Below are 12,710 nucleotides of genomic sequence, written 5' to 3'. Positions count from 1 at the left end.
ACAATAACAAATTCATTAAGCCTTGTGAACATAATATAATTTTGTGTAATTTCACAATATTGTCACATGTGTTGAAATGAGCTAGCTCTACTGCTTCCAGGCAGATGTCATTTTATTTGAGATGGTTGCATTTTATAATTTGAACAAATGGTAAATTCAGTTATTAGTCAAAATAAACCATATCACACAAAATAAAAGCCCAGAAGTGTCTTTTAGAATAGTTAGTCATATAAATCTCCAATAACCTTCATGCATGCTGAGCTGGCTCCTTTCTTGCAAGCCAGCCAAACAGACTTAAAGGGACACTATAGACTCTGAGACCATGTCATTTCATTAAAGTGGTCCTGCAATGTTCTACATTGCAGTTTTAGAGAATGTTGCATTGTTAGAGGATGTTGCTTTGCATTGCAGTACTAAGACTGCCTCTAGTGGCGTTCTTCCAGACAGCCACTAGAGGTGCTTTCTGGAGTGTCATTGAGTTTGTCTCTGTGAAAGGATGCTGGACATACTCACAGGCTGCATGAGGACATCCAGTGTAAGAGAAAACCCAGTAGGAAAGCAATGAGGCTATGCACAGTGCGCATGCACTTTAGTTTGCCTCTATCGGCTGACATTAAAGGAAGCTGAGCATGACCCAGCGCCGAGGAACCTCAGAGATGAAATTGGGTAAGTGAATTTAACTATTTACATCTCTGGGGGTGGTGGCAGCATGGGCTGAGGAACGTGTTGTATTCCTAATCCTAAGGTGTTCCTTTAAGACATTGAGGCATGCCTCTCAAAGCAGGACTGTCCCTAGTGTTTTGGGACTGATGATGGTTATTCACAAAGAACAGGGGCTCCTTATTAATATGAAGGAATTAAAATGTAGGAAAATAAAATACATCCAAAATGTTTTAATGACATTAAAATATCACATTAAAATATATTTTTGAGTTTGAAATAAGGCAGAATATGTAGTTATATTTGATTTGTGGTATCCTATAAATGGTTATACTTGATTCAAAAGCTATATTGGTATATGTTTGCATATATTCATTTGGTCTAAAAATCACATTGTTCAGTACTGAAGACTTGTGAGGATTACATTATTGTTAATATAATTGTATCAATGCCAGAAAAACAGACAAACAAACAAACAAACAAACAAACATAATGGAGGAATTCTTAGACCATTACACATATTAAAGTTTCTTTTAATCTCACATGTAGTGATGTACCGAACTGTTCGCTGGTGAATAGTTCCTGGCGAACATAGCGTGTTCGCGTTCGCCACGGCGGGCGAACACATGCGCGGTTCGATCCGCCCCCTTTTCGTCATCATTGAGTAAACTTTGACCCTATGCCTCACAGTCAGCAGACACATTCCAGCCAATCAGCAGCAGACCCTCCCTTCCAGACCCTCCCACCTCCAGTACAGCATCCATTTTAGATTCATTCTGAAGCTGCATTCTTAGATAGAGGAGGGAAAGTGTAGCTGCTGCTCATTTGATAGGGAAATGTATAGCTAGGCTAGTGTATTCAGTGTCCACTACAGTCCTGAAGGACTCATGTGATCTCTGCTGTAAGGACAGCACCCCAAAAAGCCCTTTTTGGGGCTAGAACATCAGTCTGCTTTTTTTTCCTGTGTAATCTAATTGCAGTTGCCTGCCTGCCAGCTTCTGTGTCAGGCTCACAGTGGATACTGTGCCCACTTGCCCAGTGCCACCACTCATATCTGGTGTCACAATAGCTTGCATTTAAAAACAAAAAAAATGTTTTCACTGTAATAGATTGAATAGCAGTTAGTTGTCTGCAAGCGTCTGTGTGTCAGGCCAACAGCGTGTACTCTGCCAACCTCTGCAAGTGCACATTGCCACTCATATCTGGTGTCACAATAGCGTGCATTTAAAACCCAAAAACTTTTTTCACTGTTATTGATTGAATAGCAGTTAGTTGTCTTCAAGCGGGTGTGTCAGGCCTACAGCGTGTACTCTGCCAACCTCTGCAAGTGCACATTGCCACTCATATCTGGTGTCACAATAGCGTGCATTTAAAACCAAAAAACTTTTTTCACTGTTATTGATTGAATAGCTGTTACTTGTCTTCAAGCGGGTGTGTCAGGCCTACAGCGTGAACTCTGCCAACCTCTGCCAGTGCACATTGCCACTCAAATCTGGTGTCGCAATAGATTGCATTTAAAAACCAAAAAACTTTTTTCACTGTTATAGATTGAATAGCAGTTAGTTGTCTGCAAGCGGGTGTCAGGCCTACAGCGTGTACTCTGCCAACCTCTGCAAGTGAACATTGACACTCATATCTGGTGTCACAATAGCGTGCATTTAAAACCCAAAAACTTTTTTCACTGTTATAGATTGAATAGCAGTTACTTGTCTTCAAGCGGGTGTGTCAGGCCTACAGCGTGTCCTCTACCAACCTCTGCCAGTGCACATTGCCACTCTTATCTGGTGTCGCAATAGATTGCATTTAAAAACCAAAAAACTTTTTTCACTGTTGTAGATTGAATAGCAGTTAGTTGTCTTCAAGCGGGTGTCAGGCCTACAGCGTGTACTCTGCCAACCTCTGCCAGTGCACATTGCCACTCATATCTGGTGTCACATTAGCGTGCATTTAAAACCCACATTTTTTTTTCACTGTTATAGATTGAATAGCAGTTAGTTGTCTTCAAGCGGGTGTGTCAGGCCTACAGCGTGTACTCTGCCAACCTCTGCCAGTGCACATTGCCACTCATATCTGGTGTCACAATAGCGTGCATTTAAAACCAAAACACTTTTTTCACTGTTATAGATTGAATAGCAGTTACTTGTCTTCAAGCGGGTGTGTCAGGCCTACAGCGTGTACTCTGCCAACCTCTGCCAGTGCACATTGCCACTCTTATCTGGTGTCGCAATAGATTGCATTTAAAAACCAAAAACTTTTTTCACTGTTATAGATTGAATAGCAGTTACTTGTCTTCAAGCGGGTGTGTCAGGCCTACAGCGTGTACTCTGCCAACCTCTGCCAGTGCACATTGCCACTCTTATCTGGTGTCGCAATAGATTGCATTTAAAAACCAAAAACTTTTTTCACTGTTATAGATTGAATACCAGTTAGCTGTCTTCAAGCGGGTGTCAGGCCTACAGCGTGTACTCTGCCATCCTCTGCCACTGCACAGTGCCACTCATATCTGGTCTCACAGTAGCTTGCACGCATAGTACCACTAATAAAAAAAAAAAAATGACAGGCAGAGGCAGGCCACCCCGCAGGTGCTGTGATTCTCTTTTGCCCTAGAATAATACCCAATTTTCAGAGGCCACGTACCCTGAACTTGAAAAGTTCTGAGGACATAGTTGACTGGCTAACACAGGACACCCAATCTTTTACAGCTTCCGCTCGGAACCTTGACGCACCATCCTCCTCCAGTTTAGATTCGGGCACCTCTCAAGATACCACTCACCTGCCTGCCGCCACCACCAACACTAGCACCACAGCCGCTTCACTTTATCTGTCAGAGGAGTTATTTACACATCCGTTTGAAGAAATGAGTGATGCGCAACCATTATTGCCAGAGGATGTAGATAACAGGGATATGTCTGTCAGGCAGCATTACACACATGGACGTACGGTGTGATGATGATGATGTTGTACCGCTGCTGCTTCCTTTGCTGAGTTGTCAGATACAAGTGAAGCGGTTGATGATGACAATGCGTCCATGGATGTCACGTGGGTGCCCGCTCGGCAAGAAGAAGAACAGGGCGAAAGTTCAGATGGGGAGACAGAGAGGAGGAGGAGACGAGTTGGAAGCAGGGGGAGGTCGTCGCAAGGAGCTAGTGGCACAGTCAGACAGCATGCATCGGCACCCGGGGTCAGCCCGACAGCACGCCAATCAACGCATGCTGTGTCCACCACCAGAATGCCGTCATTGCAGAGCTCAGCAGTGTGGCATTTTTTTTGTTTGTCTGCCTCTGACAACAGCGATGCCATTTGCAACCTGTGCCAAAAGAAACTGAGTCGTGGGAAGTCCAACACCCACCTAGGTACAACTGCTTTGCGTAGGCACATGATCACACATCACAAACGCCTATGGGATCAACACATGAGTACAAGCAGCACACAAACTCAAAGTCGCCATCCTCCTCCTGGTCCAGCATCTTCAGCCACGTCAACCACTGCTGTCCTCCTTGCCCCCTCTCAACCATCCGCCACTCTGTCTCTCGCCTTGAGCAGTTCCCGCTCATCAGCCCACAGTCAGGTGTCTGTCAAGGACATGTTTGAGCGTAAGAAGCCAATGTCAGAAAGTCACCCCCTTGCCCAGCGTCTGACAGCTGGCTTGTCTGAACTATTAGCCTGCCAGCTTTTACCATACAAGCTGGTGGAGTCTGAGGCTTTCAAAAAATTTGTAGCTATTGGGACACCGCAGTGGAAGGTACCGGGCCGAAATTTCTTTTCACAAAAGGCAATCCCCAACCTGTACTCGATTGTGCAAAAGGAAGTAATGGCATGTCTGGCACACAGTGTTGGGGCAAGGGTCCATCTGACCACTGATACCTGGTCTGCAAAGCATGGTCAGGGCAGGTATATCACCTACACTGCGCATTGGGTAAACCTGCTGACGGCTGCCAAGCATGGAATGCGTGGCTCTGCAGAGGAGTTGGTGACACCGCCACCACTTGCAGGCAGGCCTGCTGCCACCTCCTCTACTCCTCCTACTCCATGCTCTTCCATAACCTCCTCGGCTGAGTCCTCTTCTGCTGCTGCGTCTTGCTCCACATCAACGGCACCCCCCCCAGCTCCCCAAGTACTATTCCACATCCCGGATACGGCAGTGTCACGCCGTCTTGGGTTTGACTTGCTTGAAAGCAGAGAGTCACACCGGACAAGCACTCCTGTCCGCCCTGAACGCACAGGTGGAAAAGTGGCTGACTCTACAGCAACTGGATATCGGCAAAGTGGTTTGTGACAACGGAAAAAATTTGATAGCGGCATTGAAGTTGGGCAAGTTGACACATGTGCCGTGCATGGCACATGTGTGTAATCGGATCGTACAATGCTTTGTGCATAAGTACACAGGCTTACAGGACGTCCTGAAGCAGGCCAGGAAGGTGTGTGGCCATTTCAGGCATTCCTACATGGCCATGGCGCACTTTGCAGATATCCAGCGGCGAAACAACATGCCAGTGAGGCGCTTGATTTGCAACAGTCTGACACGTTGGAATTCAACACTCCTAATGTTCGACCGCCTGCTCCAACAAGAAAAAGTTGTTAATGAATATTTGTATGACTGGGGTGCTAGGACAGCCTCTGGGGAGCTGGGAATTTTTTTGCCACGTTACTGGACGCACATACGCAATGCCTGTAGGCTCATGCGTCCTTTTGAGGAGGTGACAAACTTAGTCAGTCGCACCGAAGGCACCATCAGCGACATCATACCATTTGTTTTCTTCCTGGAGCGTGCCCTGCGATGAGTGCTGGATCAGGCCGTAGATGAGCGTGAAGAGGAAGAGTTGTGGTCACCATCACCAGTAGAAACAGCCTTATCAGCATCACTTGCTGGACCTGCGGCAACGCTGGAAGAGGATTGTGAGGAAGAGGAGTCAGAGGAGGAATGTGGCTTTGAGGAGGAAGAGGAAGACCAACCACAACAGGCATCCCAGGGTGCTCGTTGTCACCTATCTGGTACCCGTGGTGTTGTACGTGGCTGGGGGGAAGAACATACCTTCATTGAGATCACTGAGGAGGAGGAACGGGAAATGAGTAGCTCGGCATCCAACCTTGTGCAAATGGGGTCTTTCATCCTGTTGAGGGACCCTCGTATAAAAAGTCTGAAGGAGAACGACCTGTACTGGGTGTCCATGCTACTAGACCCCCGGTATAAGCAGAAAGTGGCTAAAATGTTACCAAATTACAAGTCGGAAAGGATGCAGCATTTGTAAAATAAATTAAAAAGTATGCTTTACACAGCGTATCAGGGTGATGTCACAGCACAACGGGAATCTAACAGGGGAAGAGGTGAAAGTAATCCTCCTCCTCCCACGACCACGACGGCAAGGACAGGACGCTTTACAGACGTGTTGTTGATGGAGGACATGCAGAGCTTTTTAAGTCCTACGCATCGCCCCAGCCCTTCGGGATCCACCCTCAGAGAACGACTCGACCGACAGGTAGCAGACTACCTTGCCTTAACTGCAGATATCGACACTCTGAGTAGCGATGAACCCCTTGACTACTGGGTGTGCAGGCTTGACCTGTGGCCTGAGCTATCCCAATTTGCGATAGAACTTCTGGCCTGCCCCGCTTCAAGTGTCCTGTCAGAAAGGACCTTCAGTGCAGCAGGAGGTATTGTCACTAAGAAGAGAAGTCGCCTAGGTCAAAAAAGTCTAGATTACCTCACCTTTGTTAAGATGAATGAGGGATGGATCCCAAAGGGACTGACAGTGGGCAATAAATTCGACTAAAAAAGGCCTGATGAGATGAGCTGCCTTGGGCTAAAAATGGAGGCTATGTAGGAGGAACAGTCCCTATTCTGCTCTGTGTCAGTGTGTATCAGGGTCCCTGAGGACAGGTGTCAATCCATATCTGCCAAGTGACCCTATGTAGGGGGAACAGTCCCTATTCTGCTCTGTGTCAGTGTGTATCAGGGTCCATGGGGACAGGTGTCAATCCATATCTGCCAAGTGACCCTATGTAGGTGGAACAGTCCCTATTCTGCTCTGTGTCAGTGTGTATCAGGGTCTCTGAGGACACGTGTCAATCCATATCTGCCAAGTGACCCTATGTAGGGGGAACAGTCCCTATTCTGCTCTGTGTCAGTGTGTATCAGGGTCCATGAGGACAGGTGTCAATCCATATCTGCCAAGTGACCCTATGTAGGGGGAACAGTCCCTATTCTGCTCTGTGTCAGTGTGTATCAGGGTCCCTGAGGACAGGTGTCAATCCATATCTGCCAAGTGACCCTATGTAGGGGGAACAGTCCCTATTCTGCTCTGTGTCAGTGTGTATCAGGGTCTCTGAGGACAGGTGTCAATCCATATGTCAAGGTGTCAATATGTCATATGTCAGGTGTCAATCCATATCCATTGTGATTTAGGAATGTTAGGTGATTTATGCCCTTTATGGATTAAAACCAGACTCTGCATCAACTGTGTAATTTTCCATGGGAGTTTTGCCATGGATCCCCCTCCGGCATGCCACAGCCCAGGTGTTAGTCCCCTTGAAACAACTTTTCCATCACTATTGTGGCCAGAAAGAGTCCCTGTGGGTTTTAAAATTTGCCTGCCCATTGAAGTCTATGGCGGTTCGCCCGGTTCGCGAACGTTTGCGGAAGTTCGCGTTTGTCGTTCGCGAACCGAAAATGTTATGTTCGCGACATCACTACTCACATGGTGTTCCCTTATCTTTGAGTGTACCATTTGATAAGCTATATTTCCAGACCTGATATTTTATTTATCATTTAGAATTCTGCTATTTTATGAAAGACTGTTCATCTAAGCTTTGGATTGCAAATCAGGAGTAGAATGTGGGATGCTTATAACCAAAATATATTTTAGAGTTATGTTTTAAACAATACAACCTTACTGAATGTTTTTTTTTTGTTTGCTTTTTCAATTTGACAATTTTTATTGTTTTTTTTTTACTTATTTTTCGTTCCTTGGAGGAAGGAAGCGAAGAAAGATGTTGTGGGGTACAGAAAGTAAGAGGGGTGTGGGTAAAGACAAATTCAACAAATGCAATACATTTGAAATACTAATGTCATACAGTTGCAATACAGTTTCAATTCAGTCATGAGTCATGGCTTCGTAGTCAAAGTTAGTATGGTCTCCTGTTTCAGGGCGTTCGTCGAGGAGGCCTCTAGCTATTATAAGGGCTGAGATAAGGATGTGGAAAACCAGGATAGAGTCCACCCTGCTAAATTGGCCTAGGGTGAGAAACAATAGCCCTAGGTCTGGTTTAAGTGTAAATGTTGTGTTCAGAGTTCCCGCAATCATAGTCTCCACTGCTTTCCAATATGGTCTAATTCATGCACACTGCCACCAGACATGTGTGGCATCTTCAGCAATTAGCCGAGGTATGGGGATATATCTTTGCTAGTCTATCAAGCACCATATACCATCTATATTGCAATTTTCTCATTTGTTCTAAATGGGAGACAAAGGTTCTACCTTTGTGGGCTGTGTATGCCTTTTGCCACTGCTGAATGGTGTAGGTGGAGTTGAGATCCCCGTGCCATGCTGTTGCTCGTTTGTCTGGGGGGTTGTCGGTCCCAGTGTTGAGTAAGTTGTAACTAAGGGAGATGGTTCTTTTGGGGGTTAAAGCAGATAGGTAGGCTTTCTCTATCGTTGTCATGGGTAGTGTCATGTGCACAGAGGCGGCCTGGCCACCCAGGGTGGACTTTAGTTGCAAATATGAGAATAGAACCCAATGAGGCAGGTCAAATTGGTCCTGGAAGTCAGGGAATTGCAGCAATTTGCCATTAGAGAAGAGGTGGTAAAGATTTGTGCAACCCTTGAGCAGCCATGCCCTGTGATCAAAGGAGGTGTTGATTATATGGATGCTGTATCTCGGGGCAGCTCGTGACCATGGCTCAATTTATTATAGGGGGTTCTAGTGGCGTCCCATGTTTGTAATAGTAGGTGTGTAGTAAGTAGTCGGTCCGGGTTAGGGGGCCTCATATGTGGGGGTAACCAGAATAGGTATTTCAGTCCTTCCCTACGCGTCCAGTGGTATTGTATGTCAAGCCATTGTGGAGGACTGATGTTCGCATGCGATGTGATGACCGAGGATAGTAATGCCGCTTTGTAGTAATGCTTTAGATTGGGTAAGCACAGCCCTCCCCTCTCCACCGGTCTGTGCAACAGTGTGGTGGCCACCCTTATCCTGTGATTAGACCAAATGAGTATCACTATTGTTTTATGGATGGATTCCAGGTATTGTTTGGGTAGGGGAATTTGTAAGGTGCGGAACAGGTATTGTAGTTTGGGGATTAGTGAAATTTTTACAGCTGCTAGCCTGCCCACCCAGGATAAGTATTTGCCTTCCCATGACTGGATTGTGTTTGTGATGTAATTATGTTTAAATAGGTCGCTCAGATTTTTGGGTCTCTTCAGTCCCAGAAAGGAGATATAATCATTCCTCCAGTCTATGTTAAAGGTTGTTTGGAGGGTTCATATGGTCTCTCTCGGGATATCTATCCCCATGGCCTGTGTCTTGGACAGGTTCAGCTTCCAGTAAGAGTTCTGGACATATATGTTATGTTCCTGGAGTAGGTTGGGCAGGGAAATGTGTGGTTGGGTCAGTGTCAACAGGACATAGTCCACAAACAATATCGATTTGTATTCCCGCACCCCCTCCCCCCCAATTGAACCCCATGGATAGAGGGATTGGTCCTTAGGGCTGCTGCCAGTGGCTCCAATGCCGTGACGTACAGTAGAGGTGACAGCGGGCACCCCTGCCTCGTCCCATTCGATATTTGGAATGGTTTCGAGGAGAACCCAGCATTGAGCACCTGTGCTGCTGGTGAGTGGTATAGGGCTTGGACCGCATAGAGGAACTCAGCTGGGACCCCAAATTTGACCATGACCGCCTCCAGGAATGATCAATGGAGGCAGTCAAAGGCCTTCTTCGCATCGAGTGAGAAGACCAGTCTTCCTCTTAATGGGCCCCTTCTTTTCAGGCTGTAGAGTATGTCAAGGACTTTGCATGCGTTCTCAGAGCCTTGGTGTCCCGCCACAAAACACACTTGGTTGTTAGGTATGATGTGGGGCAGAATCGCCCCCAACCTAGTGGCAAGGATCTTAGCGAATATCTTTGCATCGGAGTTAAGGAAGGAGATTGGTCTGAAGTTTTGGGGGAGAGTTGGTGATTTACTGGGTTTGGGCAAGGTGACGGCATGGGCCACGAGTATGTCTTTATGTATTTTTTGTGTGGCTATGGCCTCTGTTAATTGGTTTACCAATCGGGGTGTTAGTGTTTGCCTGAAGGTCTTGTATTGTCAAAGCAGTCGTGGCCTGGGGACTTGCCTGTAGGTTATGCATTTATTGCTTTACGGATCTCTTCCACAGTAATCTGGGCGGCGAGTGCCTGCCTCTGCTCTGTGGTGAGTGAGGGAAGCTGGGCATTATGTAGGTATGGGTCAATAGTTACCATCAGGGTTTGATGTGTATTTGCATCGGATTTCAAGTTATACAGTTCTGCGTAGTAACTGGCGAACTCATTGCTAATGTCTGCCAAAATCATGAGTTCGATCCTGTCTTTCGAATGTATATAAGGTATCTTGTGTTTGGCCTGTTGCGCTTTAAATCTCCACTCTAGAATTGTTCTTGCGCATACTGTGATGCCCTAAGCTTTTTCAGTTAGTACCCCATCTTATCTAGGGCCAGTTGGTGTATTAAAAGAAGAGATATATTTTCTCCTTAAACAGAAGAAAGAAAAATTCTAATTCACCAGCACAGATACCCGAATCGGTAGTGTGCCAGGAAAAAGATGTACAACCCTTGAGATATGTCTTTATGATTAAAATATTGTAATTTATTGAATAAAGCTTAAAAACCTTAGTCTCCAATCCACTAAGTACTAATAGTCGTAGGTAGAAATAAATATTCTATGCAAAAAAAGGCGACAATCAGGGATAATTCGTAGCTTACTCTAAACAAGAGTCCTAGCAAAAACTGATCATAAGTAACCAGCTCTTGTTTAGAGTAAGCTACGAATTATCCCTGATTGTCGCCTTTTTTTGCATAGAATATTTATTTCTACCTACGACTATTAGTACTTAGTGGATTGGAGACTAAGGTTTTTAAGCTTTATTCAATAAATTACAATATTTTAATCATAAAGACATATCTCAAGGGTTGTACATCTTTTTCCTGGCACACTACCGATTCGGGTATCTGTGCTGGTGAATTAGAATTTTTCTTTCTTCTGTTTAAACAATTTTCAATGTGGGTTACCCCCTGTTATCTGTACAACCTGGTGGCTTCCCTTGATTTCAGGGTTCTGGGAGGGATACCCGCCTATTCACCCCACTTTTCCGTTTGGGTTGAGGAAGGGGGGTCTCCCAACTGAACCTGGAATCTACTTTCAGACGATTATATTTTCTCCTTAGTCTACAGATTCACAAAACGTCAAATCTATGACTAGGGAAAAAATTGGTCAGAATGGGTGGTACCAGCTCCACCCAATTGGGCATGAACCCTTTAATTGTATAAATGGAAAAACACACACAGAATGCTCGGATGTTACCCCTTAAAAAAGAGGGGGAAACTACCAAGCCCGCTGGTAAAGATACAAATATAAGTTCACATAGATGTTGTACCACATAAATCTTAGAATCTGGAGTCCAGTGGACAGGGAAATGGGGATAAATAACGGAGAGATGCTAAATATGATAGATACAGTGCATAAGGAGTATCTCTAAATCCACTGAGAAACATACAGACTTTATTAATCTATTAAAGAAAAAGAGATACTGTAGCAACTGTGTATCAATAAGAAAGCTCTCTGGTTCCTCTAATTACCTATAATGTTTACCCTTGGTATGAAAAGCGAATCCATTGTTCTAAGTGCTATTACCAAGGGGGTTATAGGTCCCCTAAACAGCGTTATTCCTTCAAAAATCTCTGTGTGATAAATCAGTTACGAGATAAAAGACTCGATATATACACAGTACAGAGTCTTGAAGGATGTTAGACCGAAACTTAAAAATAGCAGAGCAATAGACAAAGTCTATTGCAAGTGTCTAAATAGACAAAGGGAGACAGCTGAGTCAAAGTAGAGACTGACGGAAAGTCAAAATATCAAGGATGTCCACCTTTTCGCAAGAAAGCTCATTCTACACAAAAACTTTCTTCTAAGTGAAGAGAAGAAAGCTAGACACTTAGGCTTAGATCTTAAAGATTATCGTATGACTATGATCTTAGCAGAACTGTTGGAAGAGAATGACAACACCGAAGGACCTAAATATCCTCTGACTAACCTTAAGAACAAAAGTCACTACTGCCCTAAACTAGGAGATTCTAAGTACGTAGAGACTTTTGTAGAGTTAGTATGTGAGGAAATTGAAAAAGTTGCATTTAATGAAATAAGTCATAAGCCAAATTCAAATTTAACTGCATTGGAACACCAAGCAATAAAGACATTAAAAGAAAATCAGGCAATAACTATAAAACCCTTGGATAAAGGAGGCTGGATATAATGGATACCTCGAAATATGTAGAGATGAATAAAAAGATACTTACAGATCAAATGACTTACAAAATCTTGAGACAAGATCCTTCCAAAATATTCGCCGACAAACTAAAAAACATTTTACAACAAGGCCTAGATGATAATTTAATCTCGAAGGATGAATACAACTTTATGGCCACTAACAGTCCCCGCATCTCGACTTTCTATAGCCTGCCAAAAATTCACAAACAACAGCAGATCCTGACAGGCAGGCCCATTGTCTCGGGCAATAATAATATGACTCAGAATGTAAGTGTCTATTTGGACTACATCCTTAAACCACTAGTCACACAGCTCCCGTCATATCTAAGAGACACAAAACAAACTCTAGCTGTTCTGACCAATACCAAACTACCACCTAATTCCATTATCTGCAGCTTGGATGTAGAATCATTATACAGCTCAATTCCACACCCTCTGGGTCTAAAACACACGGAGCACTTTTTAAGGAGGAGAGGGACGTCCCTAGATAAACATAGCGAATTGGTATTAGATCTCCTAAGTTTTGTTTT

Source organism: Pelobates fuscus, chromosome 2 (genome assembly GCF_036172605.1).
Source record: "Pelobates fuscus isolate aPelFus1 chromosome 2, aPelFus1.pri, whole genome shotgun sequence".
Classification (NCBI taxonomy): Eukaryota; Metazoa; Chordata; class Amphibia; order Anura; family Pelobatidae; genus Pelobates; species Pelobates fuscus.
This window is presented reverse-complemented; position numbering follows the sequence as displayed.